The sequence below is a fragment of the Melozone crissalis genome, unplaced genomic scaffold, assembly GCF_028551555.1.
Source record: "Melozone crissalis strain CALT ecotype California unplaced genomic scaffold, PUWL_Pcris_2 ptg000004l_1, whole genome shotgun sequence".
Lineage (NCBI taxonomy): Eukaryota > Metazoa > Chordata > Aves > Passeriformes > Passerellidae > Melozone > Melozone crissalis.
The window spans coordinates 39,946,552-39,968,989 of record NW_026535782.1 but is presented as its reverse complement, the minus strand read 5'-3'; the positions used below and the strand labels follow the sequence as shown (position 1 = coordinate 39,968,989).

Below are 22,438 nucleotides of genomic sequence, written 5' to 3'. Positions count from 1 at the left end.
TTTCCTGATGAATTCTTTTCAAAGCCACCATAAGCCCCAGTTTGCAGTTACTCAATACCATCACCTCTGCAGGGTTGCTGGCAGCAATTATGTGGACTGAAGTCGGCGGTTAATGTTTTGTTCATGCTGACTAGTGACATCATACACACCAACTCACTGAACTTTTGAAATGCACATAGATATATGATCTGTGTAGGACATCAGAAAAACCAGGCCTAGAGCCACCTCCAACTCCAGTGGTGCATTCCTAAGGGGAAAGGATGAAGTGATCAAAAGCAGAACACATTTCTTCCAGTAATGAGGTCATTGTTTTGCTTGCTAATGCAAATTTTCAAAAATAAAACAATATTATAAATTCATGGAGCACTGATAGTCTGCACGGAACATCAAACTAGGATTCACAGTATAATATAATACCAAAAAAAGGAGCTGCAAGTTTACCTCCACCGATACACTACTTGACAATGATTTTGCCCGAACAGTATGTAAAAAGTTTTTGAGCCAAAAAACAGTGGCCAGGCTGTAGTGATACTGTCCAATGCATTCATGAGTTGGTAGTACTTGGTCTGCAAAAGACAACTTCTTCAGTGAAGAGCTCAAAGCAGTTCCACAAAAAAAAACCTTTTTATTTTGCTGATTTATGAGGTGGAAAAGCAGCTGATGAAGCAACAATCCAGTAATACCATTTCAGAAACACATAAGTACGTAAAAATTTATACAGCTATTTTAGATGGCTTGCCTTCCCAAATTTCTTAAAAAATCATATGGAGAAAAATGCATCTGCACAGTTACTCAGGGTGACCATTTACAAGAAACTTCATTTTTCTTGCCTGGAAGTTTCCCAAATGCGACCCAGAGTTAGATGTCAGAAGCAGACAGTAAGAATTATACTTAAAAATGCCTCAATTGATAAAATATATAAAAGACACAAAGGAAAGTATATTTAATTTTGACCATTTAAGGTTTGCTTGTAAGTCAACATCCAGAAAGATTCTGCCCAGAAACCTGTAACATCAAAAGGAACACCTGTCCACAGTCTGTCTCTTGCCTGGTGACCCAGCAAGCCAACATGCTTGCTTGATTCCTGCAAAGGACAGGCTGCAGTTTCACCTCATCCAAAAAATCAAAGGCTAGATTTCTCTTTGAATGAGTGAAGAATCATTATACATCCTTTCTTAATGTGCTGGGACATAGCATAGCTGAACTGTTTCCTGATAACTTTTCAGACTAACTACAGACTGTCCTGATGAATTTGTATGCATGATCACCTCTCCCAGGCTTGCATTTGCAACCATAAGACCGTTTTATTTATATAGCCCCAAGGTTAATATGACCAGGTCATAATAATTTTTGTGGTTTTTGCCAGGACTCCTCCTAATTTTTCAGCATTGTGAAATGCCAACGAAGACAACAGGACTGCAACCTGTATTGAGGCATAATTCACATCATCAGCATTTAATAACATCCAGGAATATAACTTTATGAAGAATACGACTTCTTTTTCTCTGTATGGTATAGAATCTCAGACTCCCCACATTACCCGTCTATTTTGGGCTTTACCTATCTACTTTGTCTGTGTGATCCCCACTTACTTCCAGGACAGAGTGTCCTGTCAAGCAAATGTGTTTTATGCTGGATGATCTATAGATGTAGAAATCTGATTTTAGTGTGCAAAGGCAACACATGCAATTTAATAAATCTAATAAATGGTGTTTGGGTCTCACTAAATTATCCTGATGACTCTGTAAGAGTCAATCTTTCCATCCTTTAAGTTAAAAAATAACTATTTCACAATACCAATCATAAACTCTACTTGGAGCATGATTGCTACCCTCCACCATTCAAAAGCTTTAAAAATCAATTTAATGTTTTATCGATACAGGATTTGAGGAGGGGAAGTTGTTATTTAAGGAGTATCAATGAGTCAGTCCATTAAAGATACTGGGTATTGACACCAAGGAATTTTGATCGAAAACAAATTAATTAGGATATCCTTTTTATAATAGTGTTTCAGCAATTAAATAATTGATTGAAATAATATTCTTTTGCACTGATCGAAATAACAGTTTTTCACATTTACTGACACACGGTTAATCCTCCATGATTTTTCTCCAGACCTTTTCAAAAAGTCTTCAGGGTCTTCCACAGTACCAACTTTATACTGAGTTACTGGGAGGGACATCTCAGAATTCTCAGCCAATTATTTTAAAACTCCTGGATTCAGATTACAAAAACCTCCTTATAACCTTTGCTAAGAAATATCTATCATGGAATCTTTAGTATCTTCCTTGCAACTTCAGTGCTTCAAAAACTTAGGTTGTCTACATCATCTTGTAATATAATCTCACTTTCATAAAAATAATTCTAAAGTAACACCAAAATATTTACTGTGATAGATCCTTTTTCTTTCACTATGATTTTGTTATCATCATCACCTACATTACCGTTAGAATTCTCAATTCTTAACAAATATCACATTTGTTATTGTTTGCTTTACCAGTCAAGGTTTTCCTCCCAGGAACATTTTATTTTAATCAGTTTGCTACTTTTTTCATGCCCCACTCAATGCCATTTCTCCTCTACCATACTAACACACTTCACAGAAAAGAGGGAGGGACCCTAAACTGTTTCCTTCATATAGCAGTGAAAGCAAGATTGGTTCTAACAGAATTTGACATTTATGGAAAACTTTATAGGCGTTAAAGGTTTGTAGTGTAATTTAATGTGGGGATATGTACCATACACTTCTGTTTGTAATCTCTCTCACACCTGCCCCTTTTTTACTTTTTGTAGTCTAGACATGCATATAAGCAGACAAGCAAAATTCTGTCCATATAAAATTTTAAGTTAGCACAAAAAAGCTATCCAAGGTTTCGAAGTGTATGAGCTGTCTACAAACTGCAACTCATTTGGCCCATACTGTAGGCATGCAGCATTTTTCTCTGCCATATGAATGGGAAAGTTTACCTTTCTCTATTACCGTTAATTCCTCCCCTCTGCAATATCAACCAGTTATGGTTCTCCTTCCTAGTATATTTACCCTATTGGCCTTAATTCCCAGGCTATTTCAGAATGCCTCCAATACTTTTAATATCTATCACTACCATTTTAACCTGTAATTATTTATCTGCTTACTTTGTTCTTCTACCTCTTCAGTTTCATTCTCTTCAATTAATCCTATTTTTCCTTCAACCAAAATGGGCGTTTCTACTTCCAGTTGCACATCCCTGTCTTGAGCTGATGTCTGCCTTTAAGTGGCCATGTTTTGTTGGCTTGCTAATGCATCTCCAATTATCTCTTTTCTCTAGGTCAGTGACCATCCTTTCAAATAATTTTCTCCTACCATCTCTCCTTTCCAGTCTTCCATGCTGTCGTTACTTCAACTTATAACATAGAAACAACATAAATGTATTTGTGCAGAACCAACACATCTGCCCCATGCAGCCATTTCATGCACTACATGCATAACCACAATAGAGCATATTATGTAACTAACAACACTTCAATTCTGCTAAAATTTCCTGCTTTAAGGCAAGGTTATTGTCCTCTCAGGGGGAGAGATCATAAGAACACCCTATTCTAAGGTAGTTCCCTTCTTACAAAATCAGCTTTTTTAAATGTACATATAGGCATTTATGAAAGTATATATACTAAAACATCCATGGACAACAGTTCAGCATCTAATTCCTTTAACAGCTTTGTAATCTCAACAAGAAGAAAATTCAAATTACAACCAGGATAACAATGATCCTTCATAACACCATGAAGCCAAAGCACAATTGGTGGATTCAACTTTGTCAACTCTGCACCCCCTCCAGGGTAAGCTCTCACTATTGCTAAGCCTCTGTGTGCACCAACCAGTGTCACTATAGAGACAAAAATAACACACTAGCAAAACAGTAGAGGTTGGAATCAAACAAAAGCAGTAACATTACCAACAAAAACTACATACTGAAATTTTGAATATTTTTTAACTACTTAATTTTACTGAAGTAAATAGTCTACAATAAATTCTAGGTAACATTTCCCCTAAAAACAGCAGCCCCAATATAATTACAACCAGAACAAATGACTTTTGGGTTTCCCAGAAAATGCCACTTACATTGAAATTTAATTCCTGGCATTGTGCCAAGTGAGGGGGTGGGACCTAGATGAAAAATTAACTTCCAAGTTCTCTAAAACATGAATGCAGAAAATGAGTTGATTCTCTTACCTGGTGAGAAGATGGCACGTGCAAAATGAGCTTCCTCCTCTGAGTAAGCCACTGACATGCAGCTCATTTGCATAAGTATTATGAGCTACAAGTAGACTTCCAGGTCGGCCATCTTGATCCTAAGACCTTGTTTTGTTTACACAGCAGCATGAGTACTGGTTTTCAGCCAGCCTGAGCTATGCTGTTACACCTCTCAGCTAGTAGCCTACATCTGTTCGTTAAAGCCTGCTGGAATTCCTACTTCTCCACATAGTAGCTGACTGCGTCAGAGTGCCCCTGCAGCTCACTGAGCATGCCACAGCCTCTAAGGAAACTGTTGCAACTGCAAGTGCCTCCAGTTGTACTCTTTGTACTGCCTTCTGTGCTGCCAACTATGAGTGCTGCAGCAACAATGTGCAGTGAAGTACCTCCCACACACCACACTGTAGTACCAACAGGCAAAGATTTATTACAGCACAGCACAAGACAGCACGCTGAAAAAACCCAAGAAAGCTGAAATTCCCTTAGGATTTTCACTTACTAGCAATCTAATTACACCTGGACTCCTTTGTACATCTTTTCACATTCATCAGTGCTGCTTTTTCTGTCAAGAAACCAGAGTGCTCCAGCAGCCCGTGTGAAGGACAAGTCCATGACACATGTTCGCTGCTGCCGACTGGGAGCCAGACTGCAGTTACAGCTAGCTGGCGCCAGTAAAATTTACATAAAGGGGCCTGATTTCAAGCCTAAATTGCAGCAGGATATTGCTGAGCAAAGCCTTGCCCCTCCCAACGGGTTCTAGAATATATCTTTCTAGGTATTTGCTTATTAATAATCCAGATCCGTGTCAGAAATCAAGTGCCGCTCTCATTGTTCATATAAATAAAATTTGACAATAGTGATTGCAAAATAAATTGCAGCCTGTTTCAACCAGGATGCCACACACACTGTTCACATTCATTGTGAAACAGAAATAACACCAGAAAAATTACACTGCACTCAGCAACTAGGTATTCTTAACCTAGTATTTCCAGTATTTTGCAAATTTCAACAAGAAATAAATATTAGTTCCAAGTAAGACAAATTCATTTTTAACCTAATACTGACAAATAACATGTCTGGCCTTTTAATTTGTTGTCTCTATTTCACATTTAGCTTTTCTTAATTAGTTAGGTGTAGGAGGGAAAGGAAAAAAATCTCTCAATCATAATTATTTTTTCAAGTACCTCTAAGGTAGAGTAACAGGTAGCAGCAGAAGCTTGGATTTCAGCCTCACTTTGAATTTTAATACCTAATTTTAAAATTCTCACCTTTTTTCTTCCAGTCAAAGTTCAATTAAATAGAAGAATAGGTTACGTTTGACAAAAATGTGTTCTAAAAGTCACTGTAATTTTTTTTGGGAAAGAAAAAAGAGGCTAGACTTTAGGAGTGAGTGTGTGTGTGTAAAGGATTAATTCGCCATAGCTCTTCCCTCTTCACCTGCTGCCTTGCAAGAACTCTTAGGGTATGAAAGACCCACTGCAAATAGGTACACTATTATACCAGCTACAAACACAAATTTACCTTAAATAAAATCAACTTTGGCTAGCTAGACATTTAGGCAGCTGTACAAGAAGCTATAGTAGCAGCCTAGCACCACTTAGTGAAAAAGCAAAGTAATGGAGACAGGGATGCTTATTAATCTGAACATGGCAGAGCATCTCAGGACCATAAGAGCCTGCTTTACACCCCTGGTCTCTTCTAGTTCCCTGCACTGTTCTTCTTTAGGATGCCAACAGTGTCAAAGCTATACACAGTCAAATTATATGTCCCATTTTCTGCTGCAAGCATAATTTGTTCATTATGGCTGGTTCTAGATTATTTGAGCATAACGCAATATGCAATCTGTAATGTCAAAAAGATACTGTTTTTGTATCTGAAAATATTTAGCAATGTAAAGTACTCCTAACTTGTTGTTAAAATTTATCCTCACCTTTTGCATCCAAAACACCAGAGTCATTTGTAAGGGAAAGCTAATAATTTTTTCCAGAATGCCTATCACATTAAAGTGACAATCAGTAACATCTCTTTAATGTTACCCATATATTTGGATTTGCTTTACTTTCAGACTGATCTGTGTATGCTAGCGCATCTAAGCCCATGCAAAATACATCTTTCAGTGATTCTGTTGTCATTTGCAGAATGAATCACCGGATTAACAGCTTCTGAGCTTAAAAAGAAAGGGCACCAGTGCTGCTTTAAAAAAAAAAAATTAAACCCCTTATATTTCCAAAATATAACCATAGTCCTACCCTCCCCCCAGCTCTATTGCGTTATGCACGAATACCTGAATAACAGTACGGTTCTTAACACATTAAAACACTACTGCAAAAATTAGAGCCTTGGAGCATTTTCTGTTCCAGGCTCCAGTCCGCTATGGGAAATCCATGCCTGAACTTGCCGGCAGCTCCCGCGGGCGAGCGCTGCATCTGCAGTCTGCGGGAAGCACCACCCCGCTTCCAGAACGTTCGGGCAGAGTCACCCGCACCCCTGGCTGCGCCTTCCTCCCTCTCACACCCTCCCTGGTTATGACAAAGCTCCGTTTCAAACACAAAACGTTTACAGAGAGGAGGAGCCATTGATCTGGGAGTTTGAAACGCACCAACTCGGTTGCGCAGGGCAGAGGGGCTGAGCCCCTGACCAGCGGCAGCCTCTGTCTGCTGCACACAGGGCTGGCAACCGACCCCAAATAATGTACCGGGACCCTTCAGCAGCCTCCCAAGTACTGGGTTTAGGCAGCGTTATTTTCTTTCCAGCTTGGGCTTCCCCCACTCCCCCCTCCCCTCGGGGGGGGGGGGGGGGGGGGGGGGAGAGGGGAGCATGGTTTGTTTTGTAGTTTGTTTTGTTTTTAGTAGGTGACTCTGAGACACCAAATCATGATATACTCAATCATAATACTCCGGTGACTGGCACTACAGAAAAAGCCAAAACGTCTGCCTGCCTTCTGCACGTTTTGCCTATGTCGGTGGAAACACCCAAAAGCTATTATATTCTCAGAGCCAGCACTCTTCCTTCAACTTGCAAAGGACTTCCTACTCCCTCACGAGAAATAACCTTAAACACCAGATATTGCAGTCAAAAGTAGTAAGACCAGCTGTGTTCAAAATAACTACTATTAACTGCATGGGTTTAATAGGTACTAAACAAAGACAACATCTTCAAATATCGGTTTGGTTCTCTCAAAATAGGTAGAAAAAAAAAGTCACACAAAATTATTTCCCCAATCCAGACCATTTTAAATATTGACGCATTTAATTGACAAAGTTTGTCTAAAATAAAAAAGAAAAATAAACATAAATCCAACCATTATGAAATCTATCACTAGTACCTTGACCTAAAAAACCCAAACCAAACCAAAACACCAACAAATCTTAAACAAACAAAAAAACACCCACCACAGAGCAAATGAAAATGAAAGGCCCTGAGTCTTCTGACACTAGTCCAAGACATTCCCTTCCCCGATTTTTCTTCTCTAAACCAGAACAGATCAAATTACTATTCACTAAATAGTCAGCTAAAAGTTTAGTAATTCGCAGAATTTTCTCACATTAGTGTTTGAAAGACACAGAAAATTATGTAGCTTTCTGAAGCAGAAAACTGTCAATCAAATGATTATCTTAGCTACTGTGGTTTATTTGAAGATATTTTACAGCAGAAGGCTGTATCAGCAGAAAGAACAGGAAGAGCAGGAAATGGGGGAGGGAGGACTGAAAATAATTCTATCTGCTTTTTTGCTGTAGAAAAGAGGTGAGAAAGTGTCTAAACCAGGTAAGTTCCAGGCTGTAACAGTCTAATATGTTGCACTCCCTTTCTTCTAGAAATGGAAAATCCTCAGTATGAGTATTCTCATCAACTTCAAAACTCCTACATTTTGCTCACTTAAATTTACATGCAGAATTTTATTTACTAAACAGCTGACTAGTCTCAATCTGAAAATCAAGATGATGGAAGACAGTAAATAATTCGGCTTATTCATAATTCCTTCAAAGACGGTACATGCTTAAAAAGTCTACTAGATTTTACAGCTAAATAATAAAGGTCCAATTCAACTGTTTAATAGCAGTTGTAACATGAGTAAGTATTTAAGATTGCAGACAGTTCTAAGAACTTGGTAACCATTTACTTCCACCTAAAGAACCAAACAAGTCAGCTGTTTTAAAGTGATTGCCATATACTAAACAGTACTGAATTCATTCAGCAGTCTGTTCCAGTCCATTGCAAATCCTGCCTGAAATCATTTGCTCCCAAATTTCTATCAAAATAGAAGATGCAGCTGTGCAAATCAAGACAATTCAGAACTTAAGGAGAATCATAAAAAATAATCAAGCCATGTTAGAATGGTTCTAAGCAACTGTGATTTAGTAGTGAAATACTATCCAAATAAGTTAGTGTATAAATGAAAAAATAAAGTTGTTACAGGAAAACTCCTCTTTTAAAGTACAGCCTTTGCAAATAAAACACAAAAAAGGGGAATACATTTTTTTCAGAGTAAACTACTGGTTTTCTTTTGGAAATGGTATTTCTCTTGGGAAAAAAAAAAATCAAGTACATTTGAAACTACTACCCTAATAGAAATTTATCTAACTCCTGATAGGTAACCTTGAAGGATAGACTATCAGCACTACAAAGCTATTTTTTCTAGAATACACAGACACAACTATACTGATCTCAGTCTGACAATACATCTTGCATTAAAACTGTATAGCAATCAATTCAGCTGAAGTCATTACTTCATTACACACATCTATTTCTAATTCAAAGCATAAACATCTAATTTAGGTATTTAATAAAGATGGTGGGGGGAGGGGGTGTTTTGGCATCCCCTCAAGTACCCTGTTTCTTTGACTTTTGATGGTTTTCATTTTCTTTTTGATTAGTAAGAAAGACCCAAACTATTAGCACCATGGGAGTGAAGAGAGATTATACTTTCAGCTACTAGTACAACCATAAAAAAAGCATTACAATGTACCTGGATTTCTGAAGATGGGAACGTGCCCCATATGCAAAACCTACCATACTTTTAGCATTCTAACACCTACTTTAGTAAAGAAAAAAGAAAATCAACCAACAAAGCCCCAAACCAAACCACACTACCCATGCAGTTCATGGAACAAAACACTACAGCTCCCTGCTGGGCCAGTCACATTCTGTACAGCACTTCCAAAAATGGATCCGTGTTCAAAATGGCCTGTTAAAAAGCAAAGGAAAACAAAAACCAAAGGGAATGGGAAACACAGAGACAAGAATTTTTCTCTGAGCTCTGGCAACCACTCCATACATTTTCTGCAAAATGGGAATAAGCTTACTCAGCTCACAGAAAAAAAATATGGGCAAAAAAAAATTCACTAAAAGGACTATATAAAAGACATGGTCTGAAAATGCTGTATTTTACTCAAACGTAATATATATGAAAAACACTCTTTCTAATGATTGTCTAAAATACTCTACTTTTCAGGCTTCCATTAAAGCACAGTTTAACAGAGACATCTTAACAAAACAAAGAGCACTGGGCAATATTTATATGTCTGCCGTTCTTTTTAAAAAACTCAACCAATCATAAACCTAACTCCCAAAAACCAACAAACCACCAGAGGATGTGTATGGTAAAGTATGTTTCAGATATAAAATTTTATCCCCTTCAGAGATTATGAAGGAGAAGTTTGGTCATCTCAAAGAATGAAATGTTTTTGCTTCCTGTGACCAATATAAGTTACTAACATCTGGAAATAATGAACAATAACTGACTAAACGCACGAGTGTCAGTACTCATTTATAAGACTGGGGTAAGGATAACTCAGTATTTTGCAGAAAACCAGAAAGATTATTGTTGCACTGCATTATTAATTTACATTCATTAGATGAGGTAAATGTATGGTGTAAATTGTCAAATTTTATCAAGATAAATGTGTTTAATTAGGATTTGTGATTTGAATTTTCAGACATTTCAAAGGACTCAAATGTTCCCAGGATCTTAACTATCTTACCCAATCAAAAGAAGCCACGATGAACCAAAATCTGCTGTGAATCAAATTCACCAAAGTTCCACTAGCAATAAAAAACCTACCTACCTACTTTTTATCACCTCTAATCACATACTTGCATTTCTTATCCTAAAGCAGAAAAATTCTATGACCAATTACTTAAAAAATTACTGTTAACTGAAGTCACTAAATCATCTCACCTTAAAAATTCTGGATTTTACTGACTTTATTTCTTTTTATCAAATGAACAGAATAAACATGGATAAACAACATTTCCTGAGAATCTGACATGCAAAGTCTGCACAGAATATTCGGTGTCTTTATAAACAGCGTGTTGCCATTAACTGTGTAACATAATACATGAAAAAATATATTTAATACTAATTTAACCACTGAGTGCTTTGTTAGAGATTATACTGAAAGCACCAAAATAACGTGCAGAAATTCTGAGGAAGGACTAAACTTGTCAGCATTTAGACTAGCTTTCACAGCCCTAGCACTAAGTTCAGCTCCAGCCAGGAAAATACTATGAGCCACCAAGCTCATCTGCTGCTCCTGATATTTCTGGAGAACTTCAAGAAGCTTCCTGTTTACTTACTCTTGGTTTAACCTAAGTGCAGCTTAGAGAACCCATGAAGACCTGAACTAGGTATAAGACACACAACAAAGAAATTATATAGTCATGAACAAAAATGCCTTTTTTCTTCTTTTCTGTTGTCCAACTCCCCAGTGAAAAAAGTTGAGCATTACTTTTCTCCTACTTTCATCTCCCTGGAAACAGTACCTTCTAATGACTTTTAAGGATGACAGCTAGGTCACCATCCAGTACCAACAGCAAAATACCTGAGGCCTGTGAAACCACTAACACTTTGAAACGCAGATTTCAATTGATTTATACAAAAAAAAAAAAAAAAAAAAAAAAAGAACTTCAAAACTTCCATCTTCTCATTTGTAGTAATTCCATAAAATCGCTAGTCTTATTCTGGAGTAGCAAATAAGTGCTACCTACAGAACAGTTAACATTTATATAATCACTGTTTTTCTAATGTATTCATACAAGCATTGTAATTGTCTACCACTGGAAAAGTTCTACATTGAAAACATGATAAATTTAATTGCTTGGTTTAAAAAATGTAATGACGTTCATGAAGTGTTTATTTCATTTTTCAGTAAAAGTATGAGGAAAGCATTCGAGAAAGGGACAGCACAGAATGAGTGCTCTTCTGGCCTGCTAAGAAGGTGAGCCAAAACAAAATAATTCCCTTAGCAAGACAAATATGATATTTGACCTGTTCCATCTAATCTGTCCTGTAACTGAGACAAGATAAAGGTCTGTGAATTAATTCAGTGTGAAAGCAAAGAGAAAACCAAAAAAGCACAAATCAAAAAAATCCCAAATACCAACAAACAAAAAAACCCCCTGAAAACTGAACTCTAAAAATCAAACCACTAACAAATCAGCAAAAAACCAAAACCCACTAAAATTGACCAAAAAAAAAAAAAAAGACAACAGCATTGCAATGTATTTTATATAGCTTAGAATTAATTTTAACTATGCCTAACCAAGGTTTTAAATTGCTTCACAGCAGAGTAGAGGAGTAGAGCTGGTGCTCACCTCTAAGGTCCGGAGCACATGATGATAACAGCTCTGTTCATTTGCACCCAGTCAAGCTACACTGCTACACTGAAGAGCACTTTTTCAGCCATTCTGAAACTGCTTTCTCAGCTGTACTGAAAATAAGACTTAAGATGGCTGCAGCGTTCACTCAAGCCAATCAGTGACAACTCAGCATGAGGTAAAACATTTACACAGCAAAGCACCTCTGTCTTTACCACACTGCAACAAACTGCAGAGGTGGAAGGGGTGGGTACCTGCAAGCAGAGGAGTGGTTTCTTTGACAGGCAGGAAGTGGTTAATGCACAGCTGCAGCACTGCAGCTTCCTTAGCACCACTGGTGAAGGGAAAATCAAAACAAACCAAAAACGAGCAAGAGGCAGCCCTTCTAGGCCTGTGATCCAGGATTTGCGTCACATGCTTTAAATCTCTCACAACTGCAAGGCAGTTCAGAATTCATGAATTCATGTCATATATTAACAGTCACGGATACAGAGCCGGATCACACACAGAGCTGACAAACATTAGGGAACAATTTTCAAGAGCAGGCTCACTTCAATGCTTTTAAAGAAAAAAAAAAAAAACACAACCAAAAAAAACCCCAACAGCAACAACAACAAAAAACCCAAAACAACCAATTTAAGAAGTTAATCTACAGCTTTGTACTGCTGCATCTACTTCAAAATAGTCTGTAACATTAGTTGCCAAATAAAAATTTTACTTGGAGAGGAAAAAAGGATGTCCATTTTATAAGAAAACTAGCAAAAACCCCAAGAACATTCCAGAATTTCAATGCTTAGAGAAATCAAGTATCTAACTCCTTATGACTGCAACGCAGCTTGTTGTCTAAGTTTTTCAAAGAAGGGCTGTATCTGGAATCATTTAAGGAATTTTGATGGAATCTCGTAACAGAGCAGTTCCTGAAGAACTGGTTTGAGAACCTATGGTGGGGACAATGGGGTTGTTAACCAAAGACATAAGTTTAACGCAAAATTAAATCCAATAGAGGTGTCTCTCTACTATCTGTTTATGGTAAAGAAAATAGTAATATTAATTATAATAATATAATAAATAATAACCAATCACGCACCCTCATAGAGGCAACACTGGATCAGTTCTGGAGGGAGCTCCTCTACATCTGCCTCACTTCTGCATAATCCAAATTTATCTACTTCACAACAAAATATTTGTAAGAGTCCATGGGGCAATTCCAAAGAAAATCAGAGTTGAACTATACCTAGCCTTTTAACAAAAAATAATCTTTGTGATCCAAAATTAGCCCAACATAGTAAGCCACTCCCCCCTAAAAAGCAGAACAACATGCCCTCCAACTGCTCCAATTATGAAAAGGTCTAGACTTATGTAACTGTGCATGTCTGTTGCTAGCTGTAGCTAGTTATTTCAAGATTGATTAATCATGCTAGCAGTAGTTGTCTGATGCACTCCTCAGCACTACACCCAGGATTTCTAACTTAAAAAAATGGTGAAACACACCATCTGGCTTTTCTTTTTGACCTTGTATTACCATGATCTGCAGTACAAGAAAGGGCACATGCCACGTATGAGACAGCCCCACTGATAGTACGGTACAGATTTAGAAAACTAAATGAAAATATACTTGAAGTTCAAAAAACGTATTTCTCAAAAAACACTCGTGAACATTGGAGAACAAATTCATTACGGCTAATTTGAAACTATCCATTACAATGAAGCTTTCCTTCACCAACACCTCGTATTAAAGTAAAAATCAGATCTACAACCAAATCAAAAGATAAATTTTGTATTATCTAATTATATACCCCATGTTGCTTACTCTGAGCACCATATCTACCACACCATTAGCTTGTGAAAATTTACAATAACTTGTAAGATTCTAAAATTTTAACTTAAATATTCCATTTGTATAAAAAATATACATATACTTTGATTTCTCCAGTGACAATATTTTTAGTAGAATTCTGTGTTCAGTATGTCTACAAAATCTGTACATCAAAATGTGAATTCTGACTTCAAGTTTCAGAATTTCAAGAATATCATCAAAAACATAGGGATATTCTAACCCAGAATCCAAAAGTTGCACTTGTACAACACTGCGTTTTATGTAACACTGAGTCTTGGAGCTCGACATATGGATGACAATGATTTAAATAGGTTTGAACAGGCAAAACAACAAGTTTGCAAAAAAATTTCACAGAATGCTTTCCCTGAGCCAGAGAAAACAGAATCCACGTCACAGTCCTGTTGCTACAAATATCTTGCTTTGTCAGAAAGCTTCAGGAACATACAGAGGCCATAATACATTAATACAGACACATGGATGCAAAATATCTTTCTGAATAGTAAAGAAATCACATGCATTAACTTCAACGTCCAGTTCCATAGACCTCCATTAACACACAAAAGTGTGTTTAAAATAAAACCTGTTGTTTAAATAAACATAGACTTATGAATGGAATAAGTCCTCTGAAACTGGTTTATTAGCCCTGGAAATGTTAGACTGCACCCACACTAATGTGTAATTCTATACTAGCACGGGACTACAGTTTTTTCATTGCTACCTAGCACGGCATTTATACAGCTTCTCTAGTAAAAATCCCAAGAAAATAAAGCACTTTTGTAAGACTAGAGAATGGAAGTTAAGTTTAACATGTTACAATAAGAACACCAAACAACCTTTAATCCTGGCCTCTTTTGATAACATGCCAAAACATTCCAATATCATCTCAGTAAGTTCAATTACTGGAGCCATAAATTAAAGCAAGACTTCCATTTTCCCAATTTCTCATGGACATCAAACAAGAACCGCAAGAGAATGGCATCCTGTTGTTTCTCTAGGTACTGCCCTGTGTAAATAATGTCACCTTTGCACACACCTCTTAAATACCATTACATAGAGCCACAGTTCATACCAGGGCTCCTTCCTGAAAAATCAAGGGCAGGCAAAAATTTCTGTCCATTCACACAAGATTTTAAGCATTTAAACATAACAAGTGCAGGAGAGAACAACCGAAGCATGAACACTTTCTTTTGCTCAAATTAGGTGCTTAGAAATCACTTAGCTATGTCTCATCCATCAGTCCCTATGTCCAAACCACATCCTATCCACTTTTCTAATTTACTCTCTTCCATTATTGATATTTTTTGTTTTGTTGTGTGGGGTTTTATATGTTAGTTAACATTAAGTAGAAAAAACATTTCTTACATTAATGAAATCAAGGAGAAACTACTATTTGTACACAATTCAACTGTCATCTGTAAATACTATCTACTGAAACCCCTTTTTATTCCTATTTTCACACAGGCCAGTACACTAATTTCAAGAAACATCTTGGCTCTCACTTGGGACATCACATATAAACGGTAACTGAACTGCTGGGGAAAAGAAAAGAGCTCATAATCATGAGACAAGCAGCACTGAAGTTCAGAAAAGCAAAAGTCTGCACAACATTTAAGGACGCTTCATTATTCCAAGCTTCTTGATGGTAGGACCAAAGAGGGAAGTTTTCAGTGCATTGACTGAAGTCAGCAAGCATTTATATTAATGTGTTTAACCCATTTCTGAAAGAAACAAAAAACTTGAATGCAACTTCTTTTAAAAAAGACCTTATGGAAAGTGCAGCATGTTGGAAGCAAAGCTAGAAGTAAGATGGCAGCTTTTGGATTGTTTGGTTGGCGTTTTTCTTTTGACGGAGGGGAGAGAAGGGATGCATTTTTGTTCAGGAAATTGTTCGGGGTTTTTTGACCATAACATTTTTTGACACTACCATGAAATTGAAGATAATGCTTGAGACAACACAAAATGACAGTTGTTAAAATAATCTGTGTCTTTGTTTTGTCTCCCATATCCACAGACATATAATTAATGAAATCTGTGCATTGACTATGGGAGTTTACTTGAAAGCATTTTCAGAAACCATACCTAGAAAAAGGAAAAGATTGTTCCTGTATTACAAAAACTCATGTTACCCACAACAAAAGTACCTCTATTAGTTTAGCTAAATATTTCTGAAAATACATTTTAAAAAGGTACTTTGCACCCAGCCACCTAATTCCCTAAGTTCTCAAATGATTTGATGTTGGTTCACAAAAGAACTAAGTGCTAGTAATTCCTGCATATAATTCTTAAATTATTTGTAACAAGCATAGCTCAAAATATAACAAAAGGCATAGTTTACTTTCCAAAACAGAAGTTTTCCCAGGGAAACATAAAAGGTATTTATACAACCTACATACATTTACACAATGTCGTGAATTCTTCCACTATGATGGGATGCAAACTGACCTACAACTGAAAATCAGGCAGTTATTTAGCATGGTATAGTTAGTACCATGCTCTCAGCTACACCTGCAAGGCAGTCTTTACTTTCAGAAAAAAAACCTGAAAGATGGGGGGAGGGATGGAAAGGGGAGAGCAGACTTGCTGTTGAATATACAGGGAATTAAAAAAATATACACCAGCAGTGCTAAGCAAGATAAGGAGTGAGCAATGGAACTAGGGAATCCACGTTTCTTACATTTTATAAATATTGTCTTGCTGTTTTTCACTCAGATTATCACTGGTGCCTTACTACACCAAGCAAGTGAACAGTGGAAACTGGCCTATGTACTGACTGACAGCAAGTTATCCCCCCAAAACACCACAATTTCAAACCTCCGTCACTACCAACACTGGTAGCTTCTCCTCACTCCAGCAAATTTTTTCACAAGATTTGCAAGTATTAACTATAATAATTATTAATTATTAATAATTAATAATCACATTTGATGCTGACTATGCTTTATATTTACTGAAAACTAACAACTCTTCCAAGAACTACTAAGAACAATTGGCAATCAATGTTCACATAAAACTGGGCTACTGTGCTAAAGATAAACAGGTCTCTTTTAAAAATTTTAGGGCTGTTTCACAATTTGAAATTTTTGCCACATATCTGTATTGCAGTTTTTCTTCTGAGCCAGAAAAATAACCTTGTTGGACACTTAAAAACTCTCCTAGCAGAATTTTTAAGTGTCATTTTAATAACCTTATCCACACAGATTTTTTGAAGTTTTATGCAAGCCTGAAACTTATGCCTGCATGCAAAGGTGAAGCTGCATGTAAGCACAGCCTCTGGTATTGGTACAGGCTGGGGTTGATAAACAGATGGTGAACAGCCTTGCTGAGAAGGTCTTGAGGGGGTGCAGGTGGATCAGGGCTGGACATGACCCAGCAATGTGCACTTGCAGCCCAGAAAGCCAATTCTATCCTGGGCTGCATCCAGAGCAGCATGGATAGCACAGTGAGGAAAGGGATGCTGCCCCTCTGCTCTGCTGAAATCCCACCTGCACTGCTCTGGAGTCCTCAGCACAAGAAGGACATGAACCACTCAGTGCAAAGCTGGGCAACCAAGATGATTAGAGAGATGGATCATCTCTCCCAAGAAAAAATGCTGAGAGAACTGGGGCTGTTCAGTATGGAAAAGAAAAGGCTCTGTAGATACCTTCAGGGACCTTCCAGTGCTTGTAAAAGGAATACAAAAGAGCTGGAAAGAAACTTTTTACAAGGTTATGTAGTTATAGAATAAAAAGTAATGGATTCAAACTGAAAACCAGTAGGCTTATATTAGATATTAAGAAAGAAATCCTTTTGTGTGGGAGTGGTGAGGAACTGTACTGTGAGGTGGTTTAATTGGGAATGCTTCACCTATGTTAAGTTTTTGAGGTCAGGCTGGATGGGGCTCTGAGCAACCAGGTCTAATGGAAGATCTCCCTGCACATTGCAGGGCAGCTGGGAGCAGATGAATTTTAAGGTCCCTTGCAACCCAAATCATTCTATGATTATGATTTATTGCGCACCTACAGCATTTTGGCTTTTTTAACGTTATGTAATACAACACAAGACGAAACCATGAAATACGAAACCATGTAAAAGTCACATGCAACTGAGAAATCTACTTTCAACTTTGGTACGCTTTTTGGCCTACATATATTTCCAAACAAACAGTCAAGGAAGAACAGTGCTAAGAACCAGAGTATTCATTAAAACCAGAATATGCAGTTTAAGAGTTTAAGACAAAAAAAAAAAAAAACCAACTCTCCATACTAACAAAACAGACTCTCCTTTCTGAATCACGCTTCCATTGTTCACCACAATAAAAAAGTAATAACGTATTCTGAAAATCCAGTATTTAGATAATGAAAATCAGTACTTTGTACCTACAATCAATGACACTCTTCTAGTCTAATATGTACACTGATACTGTACTACACTTAAATGCTCTCAAAACTTACCCGCTGTATATATGAAATCAAGAATCTGACTACCATTACTACAAAAATACAACAAAATTAGAAAAAGCTGAACATGAATGAAAAATGAAAACCACCTAAAAACGCTACCAATAATACACAAAAGCTTTTCAGGCTAATAAAAACTAAGATTCTCACAATGCCATGTGAAATTATTCTCTTAACAGGATAACCAGAAGTCAAAAGTAGACACAAACTATGTTCCAGATCCTCCTAACCCAAGCATTAAAAATACTTTAAGTTACTTTCCTTGGCATCATCCAGTAGGCTTTAGTATCTAAACGAAGGCCAAAGTAGAGAAACTTAGAAATTAGGTATTACACAATTCATATCTAAACCATATTCACTGATTAAGACATTCTACAGCTGACTTGACAAGAAAAATACGATTTTAAAAAACACTTTAACTTTCTTTTAATGAACTGTCAAAAAAAAAATAAACCACCAAACAAAAAAACCCAAAAAAACCAAAAGAACTTGACACAAAACAGCCCTATCTTACTTCCATCCTGTATTTGGTTAAGTCACTGCCGCTTGATAAACAGCTTCTTACAGCACAGTGGAACTAGAAAAACTTTTTCATGCAGAACACATAACACAGTGAGTAGAACTGAAACACCAGGACTTCAAATATACATCATGAAAACAGCATTTATGCTGACCAGTTTACAAACTCCCACTTATTCTATGTAAATAGGTCAATTCCTCAGAGTAATATCAGGTACTAGAGAAAGCCAAGGAGACCAATGAGTGATATTCCGCAAAAATAACATTAGATGCCATTGCATTTAAGAGCAGCATTAAATAAAAAACATCAAGGAGGGGAAAAAAATCCCAGCTCCCTATACTGAAATATCTTAACAGTTTTGTAACTTACAACTTCTTCTCTTCACTTATTACCTGTTATGAAAACTGCAATGAGGACGTGTCATTGCTGTAACTCGCAAATTAAAATCCATCACGTAAAGGTGGAACTAACCCCTAATACAAAAACACCCATGAAGAATAGAATAAATGCGAAAGAAGAAAAGCACTAACATGCAAACTATTGAGTAAGGACATACTGGTTTAAAGAATCTTTTGGCCTTACTGCTTATATCCCATAAATGAACTTCACATTTTTGCCACACGTATTGTTTCTGACAATTAAGCTGACATAAACCTAATCAACACTTACATCATTAAAACATCTAAATAGTAAGAAATGATTTTTTTTGTCTTATTTGGAAAACAAAATACAGTATTTGGCTTAGTCAGATCCATTTCATGGTGGAAATATTCCTAGTTAGTAACAAGAAACTAGAAGGAAAGGAAAATGAAAATCGAGTTACTAACAGCAAATCAGTACTTAAGAATTCACTGAACATGTAAAACATTTTTGTTTGCACCGAATTCAGTAAAATCAGTATTTAAACTTAATTAACTAATAACTTTCATTGAGCTCTTCAGGCTCTTGCTTGGCTGGAAAAATCACCTTCCATGATGGTAGGAAAGCTTATGCTTATGTGTTTATGTCCCCAGAGTAGGGATTATTGAAGGAGCTTTTATAGAAAAATTCACATGCTATAGTTAACATTGGTTTTATAAGTTTTTGAAATGAGTACAATAAGAGGCGCTACAGCTTATGAAGGTATAAGAAACATGGCAAAAAAGATGTATCTATTAGAATCAGCATCTCCTTGAAAACAGACTTCAAATGGGGTAGAAGATAAATGATTTCACAAAAAAGTCATCAAAATAACAATTTAAATTGATGCATATAATTACTGCTAAATCATTTTACAAATGAACGGTACTGTGATTAGTTTTAAGTCTACACAACATCCAAAACACTTTCAGTAAATTATTTCATAGAACAAAATACAACACTCTTCCATATTATGACAGAAAGCATCAGCTCAGCGCTGCTACAGTTGGTAGAAAGGTTGCAGCTGATAAAAATACTGTTTACTCCAAGAAATGTACTAAGTTCTCCAAACTAAAAATGTAACAAGAATCCAAAATTGTTAATATAATGCTCCCTCGGTTATACACACATAAAAATTTAACTTGGCAGTTCTGGAGCATATAAAATAGTAACTGCTATATGTCAAGAATAACTAGTGGCTGCAGTTACCACAATTCATAAAATGCATAAATCCTCATGGAATTGTTAAAAATATATTTTACAATTGGCCTGACAACAATCATTAGCCCCATTTCATAGATCTCAAACTGAGAAATTACCTACCCAAGATCACGTATCAAACAGCAGTGGTTTTTGTGTTTGGTTTCTTCTCTTCCAAGAAATTCTTAGTATCTGCAGCAACACTCTCCTTCATACCTTCCTGTAGGACTGCAAAAACCAGCACCTAATTAGAACACCACTTATTTTTTATATTGATAGCTGATGAGTGTGTACAGATTTCATATTTAAATTATTCATTCCACATTTAAGCAGAGATTACGAACATTCTTCACTCTTCTGCTTTTGAAAATACGAACGTAAGTATTATGAACTGTAACAAGCGCAAGCATGTATTTTAACTTGCAAAAGAGGCAAATAGTATGTCTGTAAAATATTCTCATCTTGCAGAAATAAGTTCTAATAAACCTATTTATAATAACGCTGCATTTTCTTGTATAGTTTGGAATATTAAGCAAACATACCCATTAACATGCTCTTACTTCCACTGGTTAGCATAGCAAATATCTAGAGGTGTAAGTGATGTTTTTCTGTGACTGAAGCCTGCATTTTTAAGCTCACTGACTGCTTCCTACAATAGCAGAGCTGTTCACCCCTTTATTTTAAGCAGGTACTTTTCCATCAATGTTTCCATCCAACTTTTCTGCTAAGTCTACCTAGTCATGTGACACTACTTAGAATGATTTCAAGCTTACTGTTAAGTAATAAAATATCTTACTATCAGCATTTCCACTGAATATCTGCCAACGATTAGAAAATCCAGAAAGATGGATTTGCTAGAAGAAAAAACTACTCCAGGGCAGAGCGACACCAGGCCTCAGAATTAAAGAAAAAAGCACTTAACTGGGAAAAGTTTGGATATTTAAAATATTTAACCTTAAGGATGAGAAGAGGTTCGAATGTACCTTCTTTACTTAGCACATGGCTTAAACTCTTTTGCCATGTTTTGATGTGGGCGGCCATGACACCTCGAGGAGCCGCTTGGGCCTTGTTTACTGGTGACACCACACGAGTAAGCACAACTCGACCTCCTCGGTTCCCATATAGAAACTGTTTGGTTTCCAAGGAACAAGCATATCCATAAAGTACAAAAATTGTGCCCTGGTGTCTGCCAGTGTAAAAACACCACCAATACTTTCCCCACGTTGCGTCCACAGTCCGTGCGCTGCGATGTCCCACGCCCGCCGTGCCGGTGAGGCCCTTCCCGGCGGCGCCCAGCACCAACCACCCAGGCCAGACCAAGCCATTTCCGGCAGGGAGCGAGGAAACGCTCTCGAAGCGCCCGACGCGCCCCTGTCCCACCCAAACACGCGTCCTCACCTCGCCTCGCCTCGCCCAGGCCGCGTGAGGCGGGTCGCGCCCATGCGGGTGCCCGCTGCTCCCGGTACGCGCCCCCGTTAGACCCACCTGTGCCCGCGCCGCCACCGCCGCCGCCAACGCGCGAAAGCAACGGGGACGCGCACGCGCGCCACCGCCGCTGCACTGGAGCCGAGTCACGTGCTCCCATGCATGCGCGCGTACAGCGCTGCAGCTTTCCGGCGCATGCGCACTGTTGCTGCCGCCGCTGCAGCCGCCGCCGCTGCAGCCGCCGCCGCCGCGCGGAGCAGCGAGCACGGCCGCCGCTGTGCCGTGCCGTGCCCTGCCCTGCCCGCCCGGCCCCCGCGCCCCCAGCGCGCCCCGCTGTACCTGCTCCCTCGCGTCCCGCGGCAGCTCCCGCCCGAGCAGCCGCTGCCGCCCCAGCTGCTGCCGCCGCCGCTGTGGATTCAAACTCGCAACGCGCCCCGGGCACAAACACCGCCTCCCCCAGTCGCACACGCCGGGCCGCTATGCAAATGAACCCCGTGTCTCCTCCCCTCCCTCAGTTTGCCCCGCCCCCCTGTGGGCACAGGGGCCGGCAGTGGGGCGCTGCTCCGGAACCGGCCAATCGCAGGGCTGGCCATCTTGGTGGCATGCAAATAAGACTCCGTGATATTTAAATGAGCAGTGGCCCCGCCCCTTGGCGCGCAGCCGTGCAAGGGTAGACGCATTAAGCGCCGGGGCGCGCTGCGGCCGCTGCCGCTAGGGGGCGCTGTGGAGCACCGAAGGGCGGCGCCGGGAGCAGCCGGCCCAACCACCCCCCCCCCCCCCCCCCCCCTTTC

The 22,438-nt window shown here is 38.3% G+C and overlaps 1 protein-coding gene across 6 annotated transcripts in view; it reads right to left on the bottom strand.

Annotated features, from left to right (window-relative positions):
- Positions 1–21,777, bottom strand: part of ATF7IP (activating transcription factor 7 interacting protein) — an 82,240-nt gene extending 60,463 nt beyond the window's left edge. For 5 of the 6 annotated variants that reach the window (XM_054280728.1, XM_054280735.1, XM_054280702.1 and 2 more), the window contains exons 1-2: positions 21,708–21,777; positions 20,346–20,450 (exon numbers count right to left, since the gene is read on the bottom strand). The gene's annotated coding sequence lies outside the window, so the exon portion shown is untranslated. Of the gene's footprint in view, positions 1–4,213; positions 4,570–20,345; positions 20,451–21,707 lie in introns of those variants that run through there. The other variant, XM_054280710.1, reaches the window with a different exon arrangement.
- Between the last annotated feature and the right edge of the window lie 661 nt (positions 21,778–22,438).